The 10,692-nt window shown below is 39.2% G+C and overlaps 1 pseudogene; it reads left to right on the forward strand.

Annotated features, from left to right (window-relative positions):
* LOC133256249 (oxysterol-binding protein-related protein 9-like) overlaps window positions 1-5,012 on the forward strand; it is a 154,791-nt pseudogene extending 149,779 nt beyond the window's left edge.
* Window positions 5,013-10,692: the final 5,680 nt, after the last annotated feature.

Consider the following 10,692-nt stretch of genomic DNA (forward strand, 5'->3'; position numbering starts at 1 on the left):
AAGAACCCACCTGCCAACACAGGAGATGTAAGAGACACAGGTTTGATCCCTGAGTCGGGAAGATCTGCTAGAGAAGGAAATGGCAACCTAGTCCAGTATTCTTACCTGGAGAATCACAAGGACAGAGGAGCCTGGTGGACTACAGTCCATAGGGTCACAAAGAGTTGGACATGACTGAAGCAACTTAGCATGCACACACGTGCTACAGCAAGGAGGTTTAAAATGATGTTAAATACAAGAGGTGATAAGGTAACATTTTCAGTCTCATAGGAAATCTTTAAATACTTCATCATTAAGTATGATATTTTCTATAGAATTTTCTAGATATTCTTTATTAGATTAGAAAGCAATCTTTTATTCCTATGTGTTAAGAGCTTTTCTGGGGAATATAAGTGAATTTCTATACCTTTTCAGATGATGGCAAGGCTTTTCTTTTTATTGAGCTAATGTGAAAAATAACATTAGATTTTAAGGTGTTAAGATGGCTTTGCATTTTGTGAATAATCACTTTTTCATGATGCATTGATATTCTTTTTATACATTGCTGAAAGTGAAAATGAAAGTGAAGGTGCTCAGTCGTGTCCGATTCTTTGCGACCCCATGGACTGTAGCCTACCAGGCTCCTCCCTCCATGGGATTCTCCAGGCAAGAGCACTGGAGTGGGTTGCCATTTCCTTCTCCACATTGCTAGATGCAATTTACTCAGCTCTTATGGCATGATTTTTTATTTCAGAATCAAATTTTTTTATATATAAAGTTTTATTCACATGTTTATTTATTTTAGGACTCTACTGCTGTTATGTTTCTCTGGGAATTTAAGCATTTTATCAAAGTTTTTTTTAACATATTGACATATAGTTGTCAATATTATGCTCAACTGTTTTAAATCACATATGTACATATGTAGGTTAATATATCTTCTTTTATATTTCCAACACTAACAATTAAGCTATCACTTTCTCTCCATCCAACCAGTCTCTCCTCTCCCTTTTTTTCTATCTCCTTTCTCCTCTCTACTTCTTTTTAGATTAGCCTTGCCAGAGACTTATAAAATTTATTAGTATTTTTAAAATTTAATATTATGGATTTGTTAATTTTATTCATTGTGCATTTGTTTTCTTTACCAGTTTCTGCTCTTACCTTTATCTTTTTCCTACTGTTTACATTCTTTGGGTTAATTTGCTCTTTTTTTTTTTTTCCCCTAAGTTCTTGAGATGGCTACTTAGACCATTATTATTATTATTTTTTTTTAGCCTTCTTCTTTCTTATTTTATACCTGAGGCACCTTCCTCAGCATTGTTTAGTTGCATCCTACATCTTTCTCATAATTATTTATGCTAAACATTTTCTAAATTCCATTTAGTTAATCACTGAGTTGTGTCTGACTCTTTTTTAGCCCATGCACTGAAGCCCACCACGTTCCTCTGTCCATGGGATTCTCCAGGCAAGAATACTGGAGTGGGTTGTCATTTCCTTCTCCAGCAGATCTTCCTGACCCAGGAATCGAACCCTGGTCTTCTGCATTTTCAGGCAGGTTCTTTACTGTCTGAGCCACCAGGGAAGCCTTGCATTTAATTGCTTCTTCCAATCCAAAGATGTCTAGATGTGTATTTCTTAGGGTTCAAAGTTTGATGTTTTAAGATATCTTTTTTAAATTGATTTCTTAATTTTTCTGTGGCATGAAAACGTGCATGCATGTTAAATCATTTCAGTCATGTCCGACTCTTTGCGACCCCATGTACTGTAGCCTGCCAGGTTCCTTTGTCCATGGGATTATCCAGGCATGAATACTGGAGAGGGTTGTCATTTCCTTCTCCAGGGGATCTTCCCAATGCTAGGATCTCTTTCGTCTCCTGCAATGGCAAGCGTGTTATTTACCACTATCTCCACCTGGGAAGCCCCAAAGTTGGAATTACTATAACATTCTATTGAGATTTATTTTATTGAGCATTATTGTATGATGTTGGTAAATATCACTTGTGCACTTTGAAAATAATCTGTATTTCACACTATACAATTTCAGTTGGTTTACATTTATGAATGGAGATGTTCAAATTTTAAATACCATTTCTTGATTTTCTTTTTCTACTTGAACTCCCAGTTACAGAGAGAGGTATGGTAAAATCTCCCAGTATAACACAAATTGGTCTATTGCTCCTTTTAGTTCTGTCAAATTTTATATATTTGCAGATTTGTAAATTTTAACATATGGTGAGGCTTTTTCTTTTTTTTTTTTTTTGAGGCTTTTTCATAGTGTGCATAATAATTAAAATGAGTAATGTCAGTAGTGAGAGTTAATTATTGTCTTCAGCAATATGGAACTATTGGTAACCTGTACAAAATTAATTTTGCTGGAGTGATGAAAACTAAAGGCTAATTAAAGTGCAATCAAGAGAGGATGAAAGGAGACTTGATGAGACCAACTGCATCGCAGCGGTGATTCGGCTGAGGGCGGCAAAAAGGGGTGCTTGGAAGTGGTCCTAGGCTTCCTCCCCTGGAGGTACAGAGAGCAGGGGTCTTGGCGAATGGCTTTCTTGCTGGTCACTTGTGGAGTGAGTAGACCCAGAGGGTCTGGGAGAGGGGCCGGCTCCCATCCCTGAGTTCCCAGGGATCCTGCTGCTTGCCTAGGCTGTGGGCGCGAGTGTGAGATTCTCTCCCTGCCTCCATCCCACCACCACCTGGGAGTTTGGATTCAGGATTTGTTCCTAGTCTCTAAGACTTTGACAACAAGCTTACAGAAGCTGATGCTTACCTACAAATCTTGTTAGTTGAAGCTTTTTGATGACAAACTTCAAAACTGCAGAGATGATGAACAGAGAAAGAAAATTGAAACCCTCAAAGAGACAACAAATAGCTTGGTAGAATCAATTAAACACTACATTATATCGCTGCAGATCGCTAAAAGCACTATTAATCCTGTGGATGCAATATATCAACCTGGTCCCTTGGAACCTGTGGTCAACACAGTGCCTTCCCAGACTGTCTTACCTCCAGAACCTACTCTGAGCTGTGTGATTCAGAGCAGCGTCTGTCTTCTCTACCAGTTGGACCTGTGTTAGCAACCTTGGGACATCATCAGACTCCAACACCAAATAGTACAGGCAGTGGCCACTCACCACCTAGTAGCAGTCTGACTTCTCCAAGCCATGTCAACCTGTCTCCAAACACATTCCCAGAGTTCTCTTACTCTAGCAGTGAAGATGAATTCTATGATGCAGATGAATTCCTTCAGAGTGGCTCATCCCCAAAGCGCTTAATAAATCTGCCTGCATCTGCCTCAGTCTTGACACACAGTGGCTCAGGAAATAGTCTAAAGTTCCTAGATACCACAAATCACTTAATTCTTCCATGTCCAATGGAACAAGCAATCCTGACCTTTTTGATTCACATGATTATAGAAATGACCAAGGGGAGGCAGGGTCGATGGAAAAGCACAAGAGTGTTATCATGCATCTGTTGTCACAAGTTAGACTTGAAATGGATCTTATGAAGGTAGTTCTTTCAACATTTATTCTTGAAAGAAGATCTCTTTTAGAAATGTACGCAGACTTTTGCACATCCGGATCTACTTGTGAGTATTAGTGACCAGAAGGATGGCAGAGACTGAATGGTTCAGGTTGTGAAATGGTATTTCTCAGCCTTTCACACAGGAAGGAGAGGATCAGTTGGCAAAAAGCCATACAACCCCATTTTGGGTGAAATCTTTCAGTGTCACTGAACATTATCAAATGATACTGAAGAGAATGTTGGGCTAGTTTCAGAAGGACCAGTTCCCTGGGTTTCCAAGAATAGTGTAACATTCGTGGCTGAGCAGATTTCTCATTATCCACCCATTTCAGCCTTTTATGCTGAGTGTTTTAATAAAAAGATACAATCCAGTGCTCATATCTGGACCAAATCAAAATTCCTCAGGATGTCAATTGGGGTGCACAACATAGGGCAGGGCTGTGTCTCGTGTCTAGAGCATGATGAATGTTACATTCTCACATTCCCCAATGTTTACAGTGCCCTGGGTGGAACTAGGTGGAGAATGCAATATTAGTTGTTCCAAATCTGCCTATAGTGCAAACATCATCTTCCACACTAAACCTTTCTATGGGGGCAAGAAGCACAAAATTACCACTGAGATTTTTTTCCCAAATGACAAGAAGTCTTCCTGCTCAATTGAAGGGGAATGGAATGGTGTAATGTATGCAAAATACTCAACAGGGGAAAATGCAGTTTTTATAGATACCAAGAAGTCGCATATAATCAAGAGGAAAGTGAGGAAGCTGGAAGATCAGAAAGAGTATGAATCCCACTGCCTTTGGAAGGATGTCACTCTCAACTTAAAAATCAGAGACATTGATGCAGCATCTGAAGCCAAGCATAGACTTGAAGAAAGACAAAGAGCAGAAGCCTGAGAAAGGAAGGAAAAGGAAATTCAATGGGAGACAAGGTTGTTTCATGAAGATGGAGAATTCTGGGTTTTTGATGAACTATTACTGAAATGTCTCGGTGCTGCCAAGCATTAGGTTGGGAAACCCAAAGTTTGCTCCTGGTTCCAGGGCAGGAGGCATAATTAAGCAACAATCCTCCTCTGGGAGAACCTATTCACTCTCTTCTTATTGCAGTGGTTCCTGTCTCAGGGATACTGGACTTTCTGAGGCAGATGAACAATTAAAGTGAGCAAAGCTTCCCTTTTTCCTGTCTGTGGCAGTTACAATGTTGATTTTGGTCTTGAGAAAAACTTCAGGTTTTGAAAACAAGATGTCTGCTCCCTTTCCAAATCCCATGGTGTAAATCCCAGTCTTAAACTCTGCATTCCAGTACTGCTATTGAGATATACAACATCTGTTTCCTAGTTCAAATAATCTTGGGTTCTATATATACATATATATAATATAGCTGACACCAGATTTTTCATAAATACTCCATTTACTGTAAATATCAGTTTCTCTGAGTTGTTTTAGAAAATTTAGCATAATGTATTAAAATCACGTGTTAGGAAATTTCATGGTCTCACCTACAATAACTTTTATTTTGAAATTGAACTATTATTTTATTAAATTGTATCTAACTCTGGACTACAGTTCAATTATACTCAATGCTTCTTAAGGTTTCATAAACTAATTTTTCTAACCTTAAAAAAAAAGAGAGAGGATGAAAGGAAACACATGGATATGGAGTTATAACAATTACATTCAAAGATTTGTTCATTCAGTAAGGGCATAAAAATGTGATGGTGACCAGAGAAAAAATGAAATTAAGGGACATTGTGTGTGTGGATGTGTGTACTTAGGAAGTTCATAAGCATGTTTTTATGCAGGTGAGAATGTTATGCAGAGAGATATTTGAGGACTAATTTCGAAAGCAGTTTCCTGAGAGAATCTGGAACCAAGTTCAATGTTGAAGAGTTGATGCATTAGGGCGAAGAAGAGAAAATGGACACACATGTGAATAGATCAGTCAGTTTTGTGTTGGAAACATGTGGAAAGTTTCTCCTCACTGTTTCTGTTTTCTCTGTGAAATAAGAAGAATGGTCATCATCTGAGAATGAAGGGGGGCAAGAGGTCTTGGGGATTGCAATTAGAAGAGCATGTGGAGTAGTTTTATGACATAGTGAGAGAATAAAGAAGTATGAAAATATAGTAGGATGGTAAGACATCAGTGAATGCCTCTTTGAAGATGGTAGTTATGAGTGGGATTCGCTTTATGTCCCACAAATAGAAAACCCTGAACAGCAGAGGTTGTATATTCTAAATTAGCAGTGGGTCACAAGATTCTTTTCTCTTTTCTAGATGAAATTATGCTGTTTGGACGCTTGTCTGGGGTCATCTATTGCATGTCTCAATTTAGTGCTAATTGCTAGACCATCATTTTTGTGTCTATTGTAAATTTCCTGAAGATTTTGGAAACCAATTAATGCTCAATCCTGAGTGTTGTAAAGTGTTGGTTTTTATTTTGTTTCTGTAGGCAGTCAGGAAGGACTGAGCAGGTGATTTTAACAGATGGCATTTTCGAACCGAAAGAAGTGAGAAGACTGATTTATTAGCCACCTGATAACACAGTCCTTTGTTGCTGTTTAGTTGCTAAATCATGTCCGACTCTGCAACCCCATGGAAGGTAGCTCTCTAGGCTCCTCTACCCATGGGATTTCCCAGGCAAAAATAGTGGAGTAGATTGCCATTTCCTTCTCCAAGGGATCTTACCAACCCAGGGATCCAATCCCCATCTCCTGCTTTGGCAGGTGAATTCTTTACCACTGAGCCACTAGGGAAGCCCTGGCACATTCCTAAGTTATACAAATGCCTTTGTATCTTACAGAAATCTCACACACAGACCATCATTTTCTGTTTTGTAACTTCTTGCATCCTTTTCACTGAATATTTAAATACCAGTGGGATTGTGACTCTTCCAAAGCTGCTGTCCAATGGACTCAGTTGGTACTTTTCCACATCTCAGGGTCATCTAAAAGTCAGTGCTCCTTCATGATCAGATAGGTTTATTTTTGTGCTCACTTAAAGTGTCTTAAAACTAATTTATGTGATAGATTAAAGTGACCAAAAAAACCCCAAAACACCTTAGGCACAGTCATTTCACTTAGTGCAACAGATTTCCAAAATAAAACAGCTTTTATTTCACCATACTATCCTCAGGAGAATCAGATACTGCTTGCCTGTTAAGTCCTTCACACATCATTAGTTCCCAAGCAAGAGGGTGATAAATCTCACAACAGAACTAGTTCAGTGCACATAGGAAAAAAAAGAAAAAAAAAGAGCTGAAATGATAACTGATTTGAGCACAGACAGTAGGCACTGTTAAAAATACATACTAAGTTTATATACATATTTTGGTTAGTAAAGAAAAATGTAATCCATATGAAAGCTGAAGGATATAAGCTCAAATACCACTTCATAACTCTCCTCCCTCATTTCATACTAACAAGTCCATCTTGGGGCCTTACTGTTGCAGGAAGGGGGAACCCCTTCCAGAGCCCAAAACTGGGCTCTTGTCTAACACTTGGAAATGAATTGTCTGAGGAGATGCATGTGCTGACAAAGCAAGAGATTTTATTGGGAAAGGGCACCCAGGTGGAGAGCAGTAGGGTAAGGAACCCAGGAGAACTGCTCTTCCACATGGCTCACAGTCTTGGGTTTTATGGTGATGGGATTCGTTTCCGGGTGGTCTTTGGCCAATCATTCTAATTCAGAGTCTTTCCTGATGGTGCACGCATCACTCAGCCAAGATGGATGCAGGCGAGAGGGATTCTGGAAAGTGGACAGACACGTGGCGTCTCCTTTTGACCTTTCCTGAACTCTTTCAGTTGGTGGTGGCTTATTAGTTCTGTATTCCTTACCAGGATCTCCTGTCATTAAAAAACTCATGTGAATGGTTACTAAAGGGCCTGACCAGTGTGGCAGTTTCAGTCAATGTCCTTCCCCTAACATTACTGTCAGCATTTCATCAGGACAAGCCTTTCTTTGTAGGTGTTTCATGAATTTAATATGCCTACTGAGAAGCAAGCATGGTTGTTGTTTCAGTTGAGTTCAGTTCAGTCACTCAGTCGTGTCCGACTCTTTGCAACCCCATGAATCGCAGCACGCCAGGCCTCCCCGTCCATCACCAACTCCCGGAGTTCACTCAGACTCACGTCCATCGAGTCAGTGATGCCATCCAGCCATCCCATCCTCTGTCGTCCCCTTTTCCTCTTGCCCCCAATCCCTCCCAGCATCAGAGTTTTTTCCAATGAGTCAACTCTTCGCATGAGGTGGTCAAAGTACTGGAGTTTCAGCTTCAGCATCATTCCTTCCAAAGAACACCCAGGATGGATCTCCTTTAGAATGGACTGGTTGGATCTCCTTGCAGTCCAAGGGACTCTCAGGAGTCTTCTCCAACACCACAGTTCAAAAGCATCAATTCTTCGGCACTCAGCCTTCTTCACAGTCCAACTCTCACATCCATACATGACCACAGGAAAAACCATAGCCTTGACTAGACGGACCTTTGTTGGCAAAGTAATGTCTCTGCTTTTGAATATGCTATCTAGGTTGGTCATAACTTTCCTTCCAAGGAGTAAGTGTCTTTTAATTTCATGGCTGCAATCACCATCTGTAGTGATTTTGAGCCCCCAAAATAAAGTCTGAAACTGTTTCCACTGTTTCCCCGTCTATTTCCCATGAAGTGATGGGACCATATGCCATGATCTTAGTTTTCTGAATGTTGAGCTTTAAGCCAACTTTTTCACTCTCCTCTTTCAGTTTCATCAAGAGGATTTTTTAGTTCCTCTTCACTTTCTGCCATAAGGGTGGTGTCATCTGCATATCTGAGGTTCTTGATATTTCTCCCAGCAATCTTGATTCCAGCTTGTGCTTCTTCCAGCCCAGCGTTTCTCATGATGTACTCGGCATAGAAATTAAATAAGCAAGGTGACAATATACAGCCTTGATGTACTCCTTTTCCTATTTGGAACCAGTCTGTTGTTCCATGTCCAGTTCTAACTGTCGCTTCCTGACCTGCATATAGGTTTCTCAAGAGGCAGGTCATGTGGTCTGGTATTCCCATCTCTTTCAGAATTTTCCACAGTTTATTGTGATCCACACAGTCAAAGGCTTTGGCATAGTCAATAAAGCAGAAATAGATGTTTTTCTGGAACTCTCTTGCTTTTTCGATGATTATATCCTTCATAATTACTTGTCTTGTAAAGTAGTTATCTGGGCATAGTCTTCATTTTGGATCAAGTCAGAGACATTCTTGTAGCAGAACAAATTCTAGATGTATTCCAACACATGAAACAATTCAGCACTCACCATTTCTGGTTAGTAGCCTGGCATGCCTTGATCTGAAAAGCCTTTCCAAAGAAGAAACATTTGTTGGCCATGATGCTTAAGATAGAAAATCTAAGGCCAAAACAGATGAGCAAGTCCAGATTGTTGATGATTTTGTGGATTTCTTTCTTTGGATGGGATTTTAAAGCTGTTAATAGCATTAAGAAGCTATTATGTTGGTCTAAGCAAAGAATGCCTTCAAAATGTTATCCTTCAATTTTTTTTAAGGGATAATATGAAGAAAATGTTACTATCAAGGAACATAGTTGCAGATTATTCCTCTCCTATAACATTTTAAAGCCAAAGACAAAATTCAATACAGAAATGAAAAATTCTTAAAAAAAGAGCAACATGAAAACGTTTCCATTTTCCATTCAGGTAACCACTACCTATGGAGAAGGCAACGACAACCCACTCTAGTACTCTTGCCTGTAAAATCCCATGGACGGAGGAGCTGGTAGGCTGCAGTCCATGGGGTCGTGAAGAGTTGGACACGACTGAGCAACTTCACTTTCATTTTTCACTTTCATGCATTGGAGAAGGAAATGGCAACCCACTCCAGTGTTCTTGCCTGGAGAATCCCAGTGATGGGGGAGCCTGGTGGGCTGCCGTCTATGGGGTCACACAGAGTCGGACACGACTGAAGCGACTTAGCAGCAGCAGCAGCAATCCTACCAGGGAAAATGCAAACTAAGTAAGGTGAGAAAAATTAACCTTTTGTCTATATTATTTAGTGTGACACACAGCATACTGCAAAGTAAATGACCTTAGTGGATCTACTATTGCCTGAGATTAGAGGAACATCAGAATGATTTAAAGGAAGTCTTCAAAGTTGACTTCCAGATATTACAACATGAACAGCCTGGAAAGTTTCCAAAGATATTTCATTATATTACCATGAGTTTAATTGAGGCACTGGTGTTCAATATTCAGTTCCATCTGGGAAGTATAAGAAAGAAGCATCTCTAATGGTATGTATCTTAGCAATTTGTTTCTGTAAAATATGCTGCACTCTATTAGTGATTGTACAGAGTGGAGATCCTGCTACTCAGATAAAATGTAAAGCAGCTATTATTGACTGGCAACAGCCTCTAAACAATGGAGCAGCCACATACTCTGTTTTTATTTGGTTTGTTCCCTCACTGTTTATTCATCAGTGATTTAGCAGACATTGACTAATAATCTTTTCTGTTAGAAGCATAATTGTAGGCACTCAAGGAAGCCATGGATCAATTCAAAACAGTTAACATTAGAATGAATTTGCAAGCAGGACTTGATAACTAAATATACTAACATATACTTCCTCTTTCTTTAATATCATTTCCCAACATATGTTTTTAAATTCTCTTGCATATTTAAAAATACAGTGTTCTGTACAAATTCTACTCCTTATTAAATGTTTAAACTCATACACAATGTCACCCTTGATCAATCTGTTCAATCTGTTTCTCACTTTTTCAGGGTGTGAAAGCACAAACACATTTTATAAGCTTCCAGAGAGTTCAAATCGAAACACTGCCTGAAACCATAACAAAAATGCAATAAAAAGAAAGAAAAAGACATGTTTGTTTTATGTCCCATCCCCCAGTCCTCAGGGTTTTGTTTTTGTTTTTTTTTTCCATTTTAGATGTGTTGCCTTTGTAATTGGACTTACTCCCTCTAAACTCCAGGCATTTCTGGCCAGTCTAGCATGTTGTTTTGTTATTTTACTTTGGAGCACCATTTTTCTGAATATAAGTGTAATTATCTTTTGTAGAAACTTTGGACAACATGGGAAAGTAAAAACAGAAACAAGCTGATATTCCTTCTAGCCTTTAAGTACCATTCAGAAAGTTCTCCTTTTCCTGAGGTAATTGGTGCTACAAAAATGATGCAAACAAAATTC

This window comes from Bos javanicus, chromosome 2 (assembly GCF_032452875.1).
Source record: "Bos javanicus breed banteng chromosome 2, ARS-OSU_banteng_1.0, whole genome shotgun sequence".
NCBI lineage: Eukaryota > Metazoa > Chordata > Mammalia > Artiodactyla > Bovidae > Bos > Bos javanicus.